This window comes from Acomys russatus, chromosome 6 (assembly GCF_903995435.1).
Source record: "Acomys russatus chromosome 6, mAcoRus1.1, whole genome shotgun sequence".
Lineage (NCBI taxonomy): Eukaryota > Metazoa > Chordata > Mammalia > Rodentia > Muridae > Acomys > Acomys russatus.
The window spans coordinates 66,709,322-66,725,559 of NC_067142.1; the positions used below are offsets into that span (position 1 = coordinate 66,709,322).

General features: G+C 52.7%; 9 non-coding genes across 9 annotated transcripts; 6 read left to right on the top strand and 3 right to left on the bottom strand.

The window, feature by feature from the left end:
• Window positions 1–40: 40 nt before the first annotated feature.
• Trnae-cuc (transfer RNA glutamic acid (anticodon CUC)) lies at window positions 41–112 on the top strand. The gene has a single exon. It is a non-coding gene; the product is annotated as a tRNA-Glu (tRNA).
• Window positions 113–4,844: 4,732 nt separating this feature from the next.
• Trnag-gcc (transfer RNA glycine (anticodon GCC)) lies at window positions 4,845–4,915 on the bottom strand. The gene has a single exon. It is a non-coding gene; the product is annotated as a tRNA-Gly (tRNA).
• Window positions 4,916–5,764: 849 nt separating this feature from the next.
• Trnal-cag (transfer RNA leucine (anticodon CAG)) lies at window positions 5,765–5,847 on the bottom strand. Its single transcript has one exon. It is a non-coding gene; the product is annotated as a tRNA-Leu (tRNA).
• A 436-nt stretch (window positions 5,848–6,283) lies between these two features.
• On the top strand, window positions 6,284–6,355 carry Trnad-guc (transfer RNA aspartic acid (anticodon GUC)). The gene has a single exon. It is a non-coding gene; the product is annotated as a tRNA-Asp (tRNA).
• A 583-nt stretch (window positions 6,356–6,938) lies between these two features.
• Trnag-ucc (transfer RNA glycine (anticodon UCC)) lies at window positions 6,939–7,010 on the top strand. The gene has a single exon. It is a non-coding gene; the product is annotated as a tRNA-Gly (tRNA).
• Window positions 7,011–7,418: 408 nt separating this feature from the next.
• Window positions 7,419–7,490, top strand: Trnae-cuc (transfer RNA glutamic acid (anticodon CUC)). The gene has a single exon. It is a non-coding gene; the product is annotated as a tRNA-Glu (tRNA).
• Window positions 7,491–10,933: 3,443 nt separating this feature from the next.
• On the bottom strand, window positions 10,934–11,004 carry Trnag-gcc (transfer RNA glycine (anticodon GCC)). Its single transcript has one exon. It is a non-coding gene; the product is annotated as a tRNA-Gly (tRNA).
• A 920-nt stretch (window positions 11,005–11,924) lies between these two features.
• Window positions 11,925–11,996, top strand: Trnad-guc (transfer RNA aspartic acid (anticodon GUC)). Its single transcript has one exon. It is a non-coding gene; the product is annotated as a tRNA-Asp (tRNA).
• A 547-nt stretch (window positions 11,997–12,543) lies between these two features.
• Window positions 12,544–12,615, top strand: Trnag-ucc (transfer RNA glycine (anticodon UCC)). The gene has a single exon. It is a non-coding gene; the product is annotated as a tRNA-Gly (tRNA).
• The last annotated feature ends 3,623 nt before the right edge of the window (window positions 12,616–16,238 follow it).

Sequence of the window (16,238 nt, forward strand, 5' to 3'; positions counted from 1 at the left end):
AGCTCCAGGAGGCGAGAGCCAGTTTCTCTCAATTCGGCACTCCCTGGTGGTCTAGTGGTTAGGATTCGGCGCTCTCACCGCCGCGGCCCGGGTTCGATTCCCGGTCAGGGAAGCTTCTCTTCGTGTCTCCATCCTCTCTGCACCTTGGCCTTACTCCCCTCTCCCTCTTCTTTAACCTCGCTCTCCATTTGCAATAACAACCCCAGACTCTCACTCTATCCTTCTCTGCACACACATTATCCTTTTCCTACTTCCTCACAACCACACTCTCTGCCCGCCCACAACAGCTCTGCACCTTTCCTCACCTGCCTGCAGCCTGCAGCCTTCATCCTCACCACACAGACCACACACGCACTCAACACCCAGCGCTCTCAAGCACACTTCCGGGATCCCACACACTCAGCCACTGACGGGGCCCACAGCCTCTCCACCTGACTCCATCGCCTCATCGCCTGCTCTTGGGGCTGGAACGCATGCTCTGCCTAACATGCTCCACTTACCTCACCTGCGTCTCTTACCTCACCTGCATCCCAGGCTCCCTGGCAGCTTACCTGGACTCTTCACAGCCGAACCTCTGCTTCGAACAACTGGAGCCATTACTTTCACTTAAAATGCATACACACACACACACACACACACACACACACACACACACACACACACACACGATATATGTAAATATATGTATATATATGTAGGTATGTATGTGTGTAGGTATGTATATGTCTGAAGAACTCCAGGGGGTGCTGGTGCCCGTGGTGCTGGCGTTGTGGGCCCTAGACAGTGCGGGGGTCTGGTGAGGAGGGTAAGGGACACCTGTGGAGAGGTGTTGGTGCAGGCAAATGTCCCTGGCTGAGCTGAAAACCCCAGGTGTATTCACTGCTGTCTGGCAGAGACAGACAGTCCAGTCCACAGGAAGTCGCCAGGATTTCCCTGCAAGCCCCCAGAGAGCCTTGGGTGAGCTGAGGCCAAGTCAAGCAGTTGTTTCTCGGGATCCTAGGGTTTGGGGGAGAGAGGACACTGGCGACAGTTTGAGTTGGGAAATTGGAGCAGAACCTCTTGCCCACCGGTTGCGCCTCCTATCAGGGCCCATTGGCCCTGACCTTGTGAGCCAGTCGGAACACAGAGTCCCTTCCTGAGTGCTGACTGGTGGGTTGAGCTCCACCTCAGTCAGAGGCACAGTGGGAGCTTCTAGCAGATCCTGGGAACGCCCAGATTGTGCCTTACCCTCACCAGACTCCACCCCACCCTTGACCCTGAAGCCCTCCCAGTCCGGAGCACCAGGAAGCACCAGTAGGAACCCGCATCCCAGAACACTCTGACTTGCAGGCGCCCCCAGGGCAGCCCTGTGGGGAAGAGAAGACCTTGGGAAACAGACCCTGGGCAAGCCTAGGCTAACGGGTGTCCAAAGCAGGGGACGCTGCATGCCGACTGCAAGGATGCAGGTTCGGCTCTGTGCTAGATGGGTTTTGACAACTTGACACCTCTGCGAAGAGGGGCTCTGACTTGAGAAAATGTCTCCATAGTATGCGCCCGCAGGCAATGGTGTGGTCGGATAAGCAATTGCTGTCGGTCAGCCCACTGCAGGTAGGGATGTCGTTTGGATCCAGGGATTTGTGGCCAGGGCATGCCACCCCTGCCCAGGTGGTCCTGTGTACTGGAACCCCACTAGAAACACTACATCTGGGATAAGCTTTAGAGTGAGAGAGTTGGTTTCATTGTGTTTAGGGGAGACATCAGAATGAAGAGTTGTTGTCTAGAAGTTCTTTGAAGAAATCCTTGCAGAAAACCCAGACAGACTGTTTTCTGTCATCTAGTGGGTTGTTCTTCTAAAGGAGCGTTAGGGTCTTTGCATGAGTTTTGGTCACAAGACGGTCCTGGCACCACCTGAATGTCTTGCATTATTGAGTAAGGTCTGCAAACAGTATATTGCAAGGGCTTGGTTTTTTGCTTTATGTAACACAGAGTAGATTAGGTGCTTTTGTATGAGGAACTCCTTCCTGACCCTCAAGAAGGAGGAGGAGGAGGAGAAGGAAGAGGAACAGGAAGAAAAGGAGGAGATGGAGAAGAAGAATAAACACCTTCTCGTAACAAACAATAATATGCACAGCTGTTGCAGGAAGGTTCAGTTCCTTGAGGCCTGAAGGACTCCATTGGGGCCATTTGGTTGCTGTTTGTTGCAGTTGGCTGTGGTTTGATAAGTAGTCCCGAATAGGAGGACGGTTGAGGGGCATCTAGAGGAGTAGAAAGGAGAAAACAAAAAGCAGCAGCAAAAGAAGGGTTAGACAAATTGCAAGTGTAAGAAGAAAAATAAATAGAAGAAGGAGAGGGATAGGAAGGAGAAAAAGAAATAAAAGACGATGAAGTCTAAGAGAAGGAGAAACAGACAGAGAAGGGGAAAAAGACGAAGCAGCAGAACAAGAAGATTTAGAAGAACTAGAAGAATAAGGAAAAGAAGAGGAGTAGAAGAAGGATATGAAGAGGAAGAAGAAAAATAGAAGATGATGAGGAAATAAAAGTTAGGAGAAGAAGGAGAAATAAAAGCAGCAATCAGAAAAACAAACAAAGAAAACAATTGATTGGGAATAAACAGAATAAGGTAAAAAAGAATAAGAAGAGGAAGACTAGTAGCTGTAGCTGTAGCTGTAGCTGTAGCTGTAGCAGTGGCTGTAGCTGTAGCAGTGGCTGTAGCTGTAGCAGTGGCTGTAGCAGTAGCTGTAGCTGTAGCTGTAGCAGTAGCTGTAGCTGTAGCTGTAGCAGTGGCTGTAGCTGTAGCAGTGGCTGTAGCAGTAGCTGTAGCTGTAGCTGTAGCAGTAGCTGTAGCTGTAGCAGTAGCTGTAGCTGTAGCTGTAGCTGTAGCAGTGGCTGTAGCTGTAGCTGTAGCTGTAGCTGTAGCTGTAGCAGTAGCTGTAGCTGTAGCAGTGGCTGTAGCAGTGGCTGTAGCAGTAGCTGTAGCTGTAGCAGTGGCTGTAGCAGTAGCTGTAGCTGTAGCTGTAGCTGTAGCAGTAGCTGTAGCTGTAGCTGTAGCAGTAGCTGTAGCTGTAGCTGTAGCTGTAGCTGTAGCAGTGGCTGTAGCAGTAGCTGTAGCTGTAGCTGTAGCAGTAGCTGTAGCTGTAGCTGTAGCAGTAGCTGTAGCTGTAGCTGTAGCAGTGGCTGTAGCTGTAACTGTAGCAGTAGCTGTAGCTGTAGCTGTAGCAGTGGCTGTAGCTGTAACTGTAGCAGTAGCTGTAGCTGTAGCTGTAGCAGTGGCTGTGGCTGTAGCAGTGGCTGTAGCTGTAGCTGTAGCAGTAGCTGTAGCTGTAGCTGTAGCAGTGGCTGTAGCAGTAGCTGTAGCTGTAGCTGTAGCAGTAGCTGTAGCTGTAGCTGTAGCTGTAGCTGTAGCAGTAGCTGTAGCTGTAGCTGTAGCAGTAGCTGTAGCTGTAGCAGTAGCTGTAGCTGTAGCTGTAGCAGTAGCTGTAGCTGTAGCTGTAGCTGTAGCAGTGGCTGTAGCAGTAGCTGTAGCTGTAGCTGTAGCAGTAGCTGTAGCTGTAGCTGTAGCAGTGGCTGTAGCAGTAGCTGTAGCTGTAGCTGTAGCAGTAGCTGTAGCTGTAGCAGTGGCTGTAGCAGTAGCTGTAGCAGTAGCTGTAGCTGTAGCAGTGGCTGTAGCTGTAGCTGTAGCTGTAGCTGTAGCAGTGGCTGTAGCTGTAGCTGTAGCTGTGGCTGTAGCAGTGGCTGTAGCTGTAGCTGTAGCTGTAGCAGTGGCTGTAGCTGTAGCTGTAGCTGTAGCTGTAGCAGTAGCTGTAGCTGTAGCTGTAGCTGTAGCAGTGGCTGTAGCTGTAGCAGTAGCTGTAGCTGTAGCAGTGGCTGTAGCTGTAGCAGTAGCTGTAGCAGTGGCTGTAGCAGTAGCAGTAGCTGTAGCTGTAGCTGTAGCTGTAGCTGTAGCAGTGGCTGTGGCTGTAGCAGTGGCTGTAGCTGTAGCTGTAGCTGTAGCTGTAGCTGTAGCAGTGGCTGTGGCTGTAGCAGTGGCTGTAGCTGTAGCTGTAGCTGTAGCTGTAGCTGTAGTATTAGTTGTACCATGAGGACTGAAAGCAGCAGCAGGAGGAGGACAAGGAGCAAGAGGCTGAGTTGGTTTTCCTGATGGTGAAGATCAAACTTGCCCCAGGGACCTGGCAGCCCCTGATCAGCAGGAAGTGTTCTAACAAAGATGCCTCCTCCTTTCATCTCTGTGTGTTTTTCACTGCAATCTGGGGGTATGGAGTTGAAAGAGGAGAAGAAGAAGGGGTGGAGAAGGGAGGAAGAAAGAAGAAGCCACAGAAGTTGCAAAAGTCCACTTAGACAGTGTTGGGGAAGTGGGACCCACAAGACAGCCAGGGACCAGGCTTTGGCAGGGTCTCTGGGTGTTTTCAGAGACTGACCTTGAAGGTTTGCATTGTATAGACTGTGGAATAAAGTTCTCTCTGTTTTAAATGGTGATATTGGATTAAAATGAGCTCTTGGGATGAGCAAGAAAGAGAAGGTTATAGCTCAGTAAAAGACCTGTTTGTGAGCCAGATGGACAGAGTCTCTCTGGCTAGCTCCTAGGCTGCTTCTGCTTCTCTGTAGGCCTTTTGTCTGTCTCCACCTCTTGTCCCACCCCACTGCGGCCCTCACAGCAGAGGAGGACCTGGAGTAATGTCCCAAAGGGCCAGTGTCATAGCAGATACCCTACTGTGTGATGGCTTGGGATGAGCAAGCCAGATGCAAAGACTGGAGAAGTGGGGGTTGGCAGTAAACCACCGCCTTGCTGGGGATGCACGTACCCCTGGCTCCCGTGAGGAGCTGTGCAGTGCAGCCTGAGCTCTAGAGGGCCAAAAGGGACTGGTTTCTGCATGGGCCGGGAATCGAACCCGGGCCTCCCGCGTGGCAGGCGAGAATTCTACCACTGAACCACCCATGCTGTGACACAACTTGTTACTTGACCTTCTCATATCTTTAGCGCCCTGACAGCTCCAGGCCCGGCCAGCTGCTCTTTCCCTCACAGTCCCTGGGACCTGGATGCATGCACCTGGCAGGGGAGCGCAAAGGCCACGGAGAGTTCAGGCTCCTGACTGAGGTCTTGCGCTTTAACCCCTCTTCACCTCACCACCAGCCCTGCCACCCTGGACGCCTAGGCCACACCTCAGCCTCCCTAGTCCCCGCACTGAGCACCTTCAATGCCAATGCCACCTCCCTGGAGCCAGCGCCCTCCCAAGTTTGCGTTCCTGTGTGCACGCCTGTGCGAACGGGGGTCCGGGGGTCGGCGGGGGGGGGGGCTGTAGGTGGGGGCGGCAAGAGCAAGAGGAGAGAGGGTTCTAGAACGGGCACGGGGAGGGGGAACCTTTGAGGAGGCCTTGGGGGTGGTAGTTACAAGCTCAGGCGGACCCCAGACAGCGTCTCCTTCGTCAGCGCCTGCGGCTTCTCTGTTCGCACAAGGCGCTGGCACCTGGCTGGCTGGGCTGGGCTGCCGGCTTGCTCAGGACCGGCCGCTTACTCTCTCCACCTTCCCCCACGCGAAGCCACGCGACCACCACCACCACACGCTCCCCTCTTCGCTCAGTCCTACTCCGTCCCCAGACCCACGAGCTCCCTAGCAGAAAGAAGTTGGTGACTGTTCTAGGAAGAACTCTCTTGCAGGCACAGGGCTGGCAGGGAAGGTTGGAGGACGAGAGGAATGGCGGAGCTGCGTGGGGAAGTTGTGGAGGGAAGCAAGAGATACCGTCTCTGATACTGGGGTGCGGTTGTAGTGGGGATGTCCAAAAGGCGGACTTGTCAGGAGTGGGATTCGAACCCACGCCTCCAGGGGAGACTGCGACCTGAACGCAGCGCCTTAGACCGCTCGGCCATCCTGACACATGGTTGGGAACGAAGCCACCCATCTGGCTGACAGCCGGCGCCCAGCAGCGCTCCAAGCGGACTTGACACGGCGGGGCGCTCGGGCTCGTGGGTTCGTGTGCCCGTGGACTCTTGCGGGTTTGGGTGTGCAAACTGCGGGCCTCACCCGCCGAACTCAGCCTGCTCCGCCTCGCCCAGTGTCCACCTCGTCGACATCTTTACTCTCCTAGGCAGCCACTTTTCAGCTCTCAGAACACGGCTCTCGGCAGGGGCTGAGCGACGCGGTGGTCACACAGGGCTGCGGACCCAGGTTCCTGATGAGAGGGGTGTTCACATCTATACCTGACCCGGGAAGCTTCTGGGTTGGTTGTGGCGGTGATCCATCAGCTAGTCGGCTGGCGGGTCTGAGGGTCGTCGGAGAGGGTCCGGCATCCCAGTGAAGGTGTTATTGTCGTCCTCGTTAGTATAGTGGTGAGTATCCCCGCCTGTCACGCGGGAGGCCGGGGTCCGACTCCCCGACGGGGAGGCGTGCCACTTTTTTTAGCCAGATGGGCGGCCCGGGGAAGCCCTACCGCTTGACCCCACCCGAGACTAAGACCCAGACTCGTGTCTTCGGGTGCAGCCCCGGGATTCGGGTGGTTGCCAGGTCCCCGGACCATCGAGCTTCTTGCCTGGCATCTAGCCCGGCATCTAGCCCAGGGCTCTGGTGCCTGCGAACGCGCCGCCCCACAACCCCACTCCTTTTTTTCCCCTAAGAGGCGGCGACGGTCGGAACGGCCTGCATGCGACTCGCAGGGCCTGAGCATAGGTGTGCCTGCCAAGCACGTGTGTGTGGTGACCTGTCCGAAGCGGTCCCGGGAGCGCCGGGGTCCCTGGGGCCCTGGTGGCCAGACCTGGCCTGGCCTGACGCGCCTGGTTGCAGTGGCGAGGAGGCGAGAGCGCCCCAGAGGACAGGCGTGTGCGTGCGAGAGACACCCGCGGGAAGACGCTGAAAAGCGCGCAGAGGTTGGCGTCGGGGCGGGCACGGGGAAGCACTAGGTGACCCAGATGACTCAGGCCGATCGCTGGTGGCGTCCCCAGCGTCGTGTGTGTGCCATCCTATCGGTGTGGCGTTGGTGGTATAGTGGTGAGCATAGCTGCCTTCCAAGCAGTTGACCCGGGTTCGATTCCCGGCCAACGCAGTGTGTCTAGCTTTTGCCAAGGTTTGCCAAGGCCCTCATGAGCGGGCGCCCAGGGAAGCGCAAGAGAGCGGGGTCCTGCCTGGAGGACGCCTCTCAGCTTGTCCCCAGTCTGCGCGACAGAGCCAAAGAGGCCTGAGACTTTTGATTTTGCGACCGCCAGCAGGAGGAAAAGAGACAGGGCCAGCCGTCTAGTCCGAGTAGTCGCCCAGAGAGCACAGGGCAGCTGGCAGAGTAGGGCAAGGCAGGGCAGGGCCAGGCGTGAGCGCCAGCCTCTTAATACCAGGCGGTCCATCCCGCTTGCAGGCATACAGGCGGGCGGGCGGGCGGGCGGGCGGTCTGGCTAGTACACACGTTGTCTATCTGCCTGGCTCCAGGAGGAAGGAGCGGGTTGGGAGTCACAAGTGGTCCTCCCTGGTGGTCTAGTGGTTAGGATTCGGCGCTCTCACCGCCGCGGCCCGGGTTCGATTCCCGGTCAGGGAAGCCTCTCTTCTCTTTCTCCCTGCATCTTGCCCTTCCCACTCCCTCTCTTCCTTCACACCTTCTCCATTTTCAACAGCAGCTTCCCTCTGTGCACACACACCATCTTTTTCCTACCTACTTCAACACTGTCAACCACCCCCTCTGCCCTGCCTGCCCGATCACAACTCTGCACCTTCCCACACCTGCCTTCAGCCTTTACCCTCACCGTACAGAACACAGGCTCGATACACGCAGCGCTCTCAAGGACGCTTCCGGGATCACTCACACTCATCCACTGACAGAGCCCACAGCCTCTCCACCTGACTCCATCGCCTCCTCGCCTGCTCTTGGGGCTGGAACGCACCCTCTGCCTAACATGCTCCACTTACCTCACCTGCGTCTCTTACCTCACCTGCATCCCAGGCTCCCTGGCAGCTTCTCGGACTCTTCACAACTGAACTGCTTCAACTGCATCACAACTGCTTCAAACCCCTGGAGGAATTACTTCCACTTAATACACACGCACACACACACAGGCACACACGCACATGCACACGCACACGCACCACAATAAATGTAAATATGTATGTATGTGTATGTATGTATGTATGTGTGTGTGTGTGTGTGTATGTATGTTTATGTCTGGAGAATTCCAGGGGATGCTGGTGCCGGTGCTGCTGGAGGTGTTGGCTGTAGACCGTGAGGGAGGTGGGTGGGGGGCAAAAGGACACCTGGAGGGTGATGTTAGTGTGGGGCAGATGTCCCCGGCAGAGCCGAAAGCCCATGGTGTGGCTTCAGCAGGCAGCCTGGCAGAGACAGTCTGGTCCGCCAGGATTTCCCTGCAAGCCCCCAGAGAGGCTTGGGCGAGTTTGCTGGGCAGTTGTTTTCAGGAATCTTTGCATTTGGGGGAGGTGGGACGCTGGCACAAATGTGAATTGGGAAATTGGAGCAGAACGTCTTGCCCACCGGTTGTGCCCCTGGCACAGAGTCCCATCTTAAATGCTGACCCAAGAATAGAGGTCCAACTCAGTCAGAGGCACAGTGGGAGGTGCTAGTAGATTCTGGGAGCGCCCAGACTGTGTCTTACCCTCACCAGACCCCACGCTACTCCTGTCCCTGAACTCCTCCCAGTCCGGAGCAATGAGAGGTATCAGTAGGAACTCACAGCCAGGAAGGATCTGTCCTCTGGGCGATACCAGGGTAGCCCTGTGGGGAGAGACGACCTTGGGAAACAGACACCGGGCAAGCCTTGGCTAGCAGGTGTCCAAGCAGGGGACGTTGCATGTGACAACAAGGATCCAGGTTCTGCTCTGTGCTAGATGGGTTTTGACAACTTGACACCTTGGTAAAGAGGAACTCTGATTTGAGAAAAATGTCCCCATACAACGCACCCGCAGCAATGGTGTGGTCGGATTAGTGATGGCTGTGGGACAGCCCACTGTGGGTAGGGATGCGGTTCGGGCACTGATATCTGTGGCCAGGGCATGCCATCCCTGCCCAGGTGGTCCTGTGTACTGGAACCCCACTAGAAACATTAGACCCAGGGTAAGTGTTAGAGTGAAAGAGTTGGTTTTCACTGTCTTTAGGGTAGACATCAGAAGGAAGAGTTGTTGTCTAGAAATCCTTTGAAGAAATCCTTGCAGAAAACCCAGACACTGTTTTCTGTCATCTAGAGAGTTGTTCTTCTGAGGGAGCGTTAGGGCCTTTGCATGAGTTTTGGTCACAAGACAGTCCTGGCACCACTGGAATGTCTTGCAATATTTAGTAAGTTCTACAAACAGTACCTCACAGGGGCGTGATGTTTTTGCTTTAAGTAACACATAGAGTAGATTAGGTGCTTTGCTATGAGGAACTTCTTTTACCTCCCTGTCCTCGTCTATCAAAAAAAAAAAAAAAAAGTAATAGAAGATAAAACAGGGGCTGGAGAGATGGTGGCTCAGGTTAAGAACACTGGTTGTTCTTCCAAAGGTTCTGAGTTCAATTCCCAGCAACCACATGGTGGTTCACAACCATCTATACTGAGATCTGGTGTCCTCTTCTACTCGGTGTACATGAAGTCAGAGCATTGAATACTACCTAAATAAATCTTTTTAAAAGAAGAAGAAAGAAGGAGGAAGAAGAAGAAGAAGAAGAAGAAGAAGAAGAAGAAGAAGAAGAAGAAGAAGAAGAAGAAGAAGAAATGCCTTTTTTTTTTTTTTTTTTTGGACAATCAATTAATATTCTGTAGTATGCTGTTCAAGGGAGGTTCAGTTCCTTGAGGCCTGATGGAAACTGTTGAGTCCATTTGGTTGTTGTTGTTTGCAGTTGGCTGTGGTTTGGTAAGTAATCCTGAATAGAAGGTGAAGGAGGAGGAGGAGGAGGGGTTGAGGGGGATATACAGAGGAATAGAAAGAAGAAAACCAAGAAGCAGCAGCAGCAGAAGGTTTAGACGAACTACAAGGATAAGAAGAATAAATAGAAGAAGAAGAAGAGGGATGAAAAGAAGAAGAAATAGAAGACGATGACTGCTGAGAGAAGGAGGAACAGAAGAGATTGCACTGCCACCCTTCCCCGCTGCCCCACCCACCAGCATGGCGCTTATGAGCTGTAATGAGAAACAAACCATTCTTGCCCCAAGTTGCTTTGGGTCGCCATGTTTGATGACAGGAGCAACCCCAACAAAGCCTTGGTCCTGGTCGCTACTCAGAAATGAGTGGGAGCCCCAGGAGATGGTCCCAGCAGCCCAGCCTGAGATTGGGCTGCTTCAGCTCCTGGGCATTTCCCACTGCCTGTCACCCCTCCACTGCCTAGCATCCCTCCACCGCCGCCATACATCGACAGCAACACCACAACCACCATCTGTCTGTCTGTGTTTTGTCTGTCTCCTCCCCCTTTCGCCACCCCACCGTGCCCCTCACAGCAGAGGAGGACCTGGAGGGCCAAAGTCACACCGGATGCCTCATGGTGTGACAGCTTGGGATGAGCAAGCCAGAGGCAGAGACTGGAGAGGTGGGGGTTTGCACCACCACGTCACAGATGAGACCTGTTCCAATCCATGTACCCCTGGCTCCAGTTGGGAGCTGGGAAGCTATCAAGGGTCCTAGACAAGTTGACTTGGTGCGAAGGAGGCTAAGGGAAAGACGACACCCTGGTCCTCCTGGTGCCCACGCTGACTTTCCCGTGTTGGCATAGGAGGAACAAGGTCCTAGGTGAGTCACATGCTTCACAGAGAGGCAAGTGTCCCTAGGGAGAGAGCCAAGCTGTGTGTGCAAGGAACTCTAGGGTAGGAATGTGGAGGTGTGGCTGGTAGCAGGGTCAGGTTCTAGAGGGGCCTGTTAAGTGCTGGTGCTGGCCATAGTGTCCAGTGGTTTGGAGTGGAGTGCAAAGAGATTGGAGTGGCATGGGTCTTGGTTGGCTTCCCTGAGGAGCAGGCAGGAGCTGTGCGGTGCAGTCTGGTTTCCTGAGGACCAAAAGGGATGGGCCTTTGCATGGGCCGGGAATCGAACCCGGGCCTCCCGCGTGGCAGGCGAGAATTCTACCACTGAACCACCCATACTACGGTCTCAATTAGTAACCTGACCTTCCTACAGCCTGTGCGCCCCGACATCCCCAGGACTAGATAGCTGCTCGTTCCCTCACAGTCCCTAGGCCCTGCATGCATGGACTCTGCAGAGGAGCGCCAGGACCATGGAGAGTCCCGGTTCCGGACTGACTTTTGCAGGTTTACTCCGCTTCCCCGGATGCCTAAGCTGCCCCTCATCCTCCTGGTGCCCAGCATTCCGCGGACGACAACGCCACCTCCAACGCCACTGTCACCTCCCTGTAGCCTGCGACCTCTCAAGTTTGTGTTCCTGTGGGAACGCCTGTGCAAGTGAGGGGAGGGGGCTATGCGGAGGGGGGGGGCGGGGGAGGAGCAGAAGAGCAAGAGGAGAGGGAGCTTCTTGGACGGGCACGGGGACGGGGGGGGGGGGGGACGGGGGGGGGGGGCGGGACGGGGGGCGGGAACTTAAGGAGGCCAGGCCTTGAGGGTGGGAGATCCAAACTCAGGCGGGCCCCAAACAGCGTTTCCTTCGGCAGCGCCTGCGGGTTCTCTGTTGGCACAAGGCGCCGGCACCTGGCTGGCTGGCTCAAGACCGGCCTCTTACTCTCTCCACCTTCCCCCTCGAGAAGCAACGCTGGCCGCCCAGGTGTGTGGGAGCAGCGGCTTCTGGTGCCATGGGCGAGGCCCGCAGCCACTTTTCGGCTCTCAGAGCACGGCTCTTCTGCTTTCCGGCAGCCAGGCTGGGCCTGGGTCTGAGCGACGCGGTGGTCACACAGGGCTGCGGGCCCGGGCCTTTGGAGGAGGGAGCAGTGCTCTACTGGGCTGCGGACCGGGAGGCTTCTGGGTTGGGTGCGATGGTGAGCAGTGGATCGATGAGCGGGCGGCTGGCGGGTCGTCGGAGAGGGCCCGGCATCCCAGTAGCAGCGCCGCCGTCGTCCTCGTTAGTATAGTGGTGAGTATCCCCGCCTGTCACGCGGGAGACCGGGGTTCGATTCCCCGACGGGGAGACATACTATCTTTTTTAGTCAGATGGGCGGCCTAGGGGAGCGCTACCCCTTGGTCCCACCCGAGACACACAACCAGACTCGTGTCCTCTGGCGCAGCCTTGGGGCTCGGGCGGTTCCCAGGTCCCCGTCCGTGCCTTCGAGCTCCTTGCCTGGCACCTGGCCCGGGGATCTGGTGCCTGCGAACGCGCCACCCCAAGCCCCATATCCTTCCTTTTCCCCTAAGAGGCGGCGAGGGTCAGAATGGGCTGCGTGCGACTCGCAGGGCCTGAGCACAGGTGTGCCAGGCAGGTGTGGGTGGTGACCTGCCTGAAGTGGTCCCCGAGGCTCTGTTGGACTAGCCTGGAGCGCCTGGTTGCTTTGGCCAGAAGGCGAGAGCGCCCCAGAGGACAGGCGTGTGTTTGCAAGAGGCGCCCGCAGGACGACGCGGAAGAGCGCGCAGAGGTTGGCGTCGGGAGCGGGCGCAGGGAAGCGCTGGGCAACTTGGAAGATTCACTCCGCTCGCTGGTGGCAGTCCCCGGCGTCGTGTGGGTGCTATTCTGGTGGTGTGGCGTTGGTGGTATAGTGGTGAGCATAGCTGCCTTCCAAGCAGTTGACCCGGGTTCGATTCCCGGCCAACGCAGCGTGTTCACTTTTTGCCAAGGTTTGCCAAGGTCATCACCTCGAGAGGGCGCCCAGGAAAGAGCAAGAGCGGGGCCCTGCCTGGATGACGCCTCTCGGCTTGTCCCTAGTGTGCGCAACAGAGCCAATGTGGCCTGAGACCTTTTGATTTTGCGACCTCCAGCGGGAGGAGAAGAGACATGGGCAGCCGTCTAGTCTGAGTGGTCGCCCAGAGGGCACAAGGCAGCTGGCAGAGTAGGGCAAGGCGGAGCAGGACATGGTCAGGCGAAGGCGCCAGGCGCAAAGGTGAGCGCCAGCCCCTTAATGCCTGGCGGTCCATCTTGTTTGCAGGCATACGGGCGGTCTGGCTGGCACACGGGCTGACTGTCTGACTGGTTCCAGGAGGAGAGAGCCGGTGTGACTCTCCTGGCTTACTCTCCCTGGTGGTCTAGTGGTTAGGATTCGACGCTCTCACTGCCGCCGCCTAGGTTCGATTCCCGGTCAGGGAAGTATCTCTTGTCTTCTTCCTCTCTGAACCTTGCCTCCTTGCCTTTCTCCCTCTTCACACCTCAATCTCTTTCTCCCTTTGGAACAACAGCCTCCCTCTCTACACACACCATCCTTTTCCTACTTACTTCAACACTCACAGCAACCCTCTCTGCCCTGCCTGCCCGAGCTCAGCAACTGCACCTTTCTACACCTGCCTTCAGCCTTTACCGTCAACCGCACAAACCACACACGCTCGCCACACACAGCGCTCTCAAGGACGCTTCCGGGATCGCACACACTCATCTACTGATGGAGCCCACAGCCTCTCCATCTGACTTCATCGCCTCATCGCCTGCTCTTAGGGCTGAAACGCACCCTCTGCCTAACCCGCCCCACTTGTCTCACCTGCGTCCCAGGCTCCCTGGCAGCTTCTTGGACTCTTCACAACTGAACCGCTGGAGCGATTCACAAATGGCTGGAGCGTTTACTTTCGCTTAACACACACACACATACACAGACACAGACGCCCACCCCCACGATATATGTAAATATATATGTGTATGTATGTATGTTAACCTGGTGCAGGACAGATATCGATCATCTAAACTACCTCCCATAGTGGGGCAGGCTTGGGATCTCTGTCTCAATCCCATGCCATCTGCTTCTAATAACTTTTATCAAGCTACCTCTCATCTATAATCCCAAATACTTGTTAATGTTTTTCATCTGGCTTGGATTTTCCATCCACGACGCTGGCCATGTGCTTCTCCTCCAGCCAACCCATGGCGGCCTTCCTCTCCTCTCTTCAGGTCTCTCTCTTCTCCTCATGGCAGTCCTTCCTCCCCCCCCCCCCCCACCCCAGAATTCCTTCCTCTCTCCTAGCCCCACCTATCTCCTGCCCTGCCCAAGTGGGATGGCTTTTTATTAAGCAAAGGTGGGTCAGACAGCAAGCAGTAATTAGCATCAAAATACATCAGATTATCACCAACACCTCCCCTTTTCTGTCTAAATAAAAAAGGTCATTTTTATATACAGTAAGTACAATTATGAAAATTATAAAAAAAAGCAATAGGTAAGACTTATACACATAATTTTTAATCAAAATGTATTTGACAACCTTGTAGAAAATATTATCTATTTTATCTTGGTAAATCTGAAGTTTTTAACCTAAATCAACGTCTATTAAAGCTTAACTCTATCAACCTAAAAGTATCTATCTAGACTTAAAAGTATTTTTTTAACTTTTAAAACAACTAACCTTAATTTAAAAATTAACTATCTGGTCTTCAACCCCATCAGAGAATTGAGAAGGAATAAATTTAACTACCTGAGTAAACAGGAAGTGCAGGTTAGCAGCTTCCAAAATGAAAAAAATGACAGAGACAGTTTACTGCCTGAACAGTCACCCAAAACTCTATAACGATGGAGCATCATCTTCAGCCTTCTGGCCCAGTATATTTGACAGACATATTTGTGAGGCAGGAACCATTAAGGGCTTGTTTACCCTGTCTTGGCAGAGTCTGGCTGTCAACTCTGCCTGTATCCAAGCCTGCCCATTTTAGGCAAAAGTCTGTCTTTGTTAGAAACGAGGACATTTTTGTCCAGTGGCTGTTTTGTCACACTCAAAGCCATCTCCACAAGGAGGTTTTTTTAATGCTCATCATCTTCTGGGTTAGGCTGGGTACTGTCAGGAGTTAATTTGTCTTATTTTCAAAGAATTTTTATTTTTTTTTTTTTTTTTTTTTTTTTTTTTTTTTTTTGGTTTTTCGAGACAGGGTCTCTCTGTGTTAGCCTTGGCTGTCCTGGACTCACTTTGTAGACCAGGCTGGCCTCGAACTCACAGCGATCCGCCCGCCTCTGCCTCCCGAGTGCTGGGATTAAAGGTGTGCGCCACCACGCCCGGCTCAAAGAATTTTTAAAACAATAAAAATCTTTTTAAATGCCATATTTTGTAGGTCTCTGAGGTTTTTGAAGACCTTTTCTAACTATTTTACCACAAATATCTATCTATAGAATCATATCTGTTAAACCTAGCATGTATATTTTTATACTTGACATGACTATGAAGTAATGCGTTGACTTGTATTACTTAATTATTTTAAACAGTTTACAATAACATCATTAGACTATTGGAAGTAAACTATGTATTAATTGAACTGTATATGTACAATACCTCTACTAGAGTAGAAATATAATGTATGAAGAATACCAGATTTGAATTTTATTTCAATGTATCAAAATTAAACCTACTTTGTATCAATATACAAAATTCTTTATCAATGAATCAAAATTAACTTTATTTGTGAGTAACAATTAAGGCCTCAAGTTGAGGAGTAGATTCAATAATCTACTTTTTGTCCTGTCATCCCTACATATCTGTATACTCCCCTTTCTTTCTTTACCACCCCTATCTTTATACCTTTTAATGACAATATATATCTGTAGCCCAAGAAAGCAACCAAAAACCTACCCAACCCCCATTAAGGGAAAAGAGCGTCTTTCTCTTAAAGTTTTTTAAGTTGATTTGGGGTGGAGAATACCTATAGGGGGCAAAGAAAAAAAAAAAAAAAAAAAGGTTAAACAAACTGGGAACAGTATTTGTGGTCCAGTCTCTAAATGTTGAGAAATTTTAGGCTTAATATTAGTTTGGTGTGGCACAGTCTGAAATGCTGGACCAATTTGGATCAGGAGTCTTTTTTGAAGCTGTCTTTTTTTTGATGAGGAACAGCAACCAAAGCACTTGGGCCTGGAACATGAAGGATGCAGCGTGTCAGTGTCTCAGTATGCTGGAGGAATGAATCCTGTCAGGTCTGATCCAGTGTTAATGTCTGGTTCTTTCATTTTGAAAACATATAATGCTTTACAAGCATTATATAGTCTTAAAACTATGAAAGTATTAGGTGTGCAGGATGCACAGGTCTCAACCAGTCTTACAGCTATTCCCATGTAGTGGGATTAGCCATATAAATTGACTGCTTGTTTTGTAGTTTGAATTTATGTAAACATAGACTTTTTAAAGTTAGTAGTCTTTCTTTTATTTAAGTCTGTTTTATTTTGACCCCCTTTAAAGACAAAATATAACATCATCATTAATAATGATCATACAATTATCATATTGGAATCAAAGCAAGATTGTATAGTTTTAAATGTCCTTTT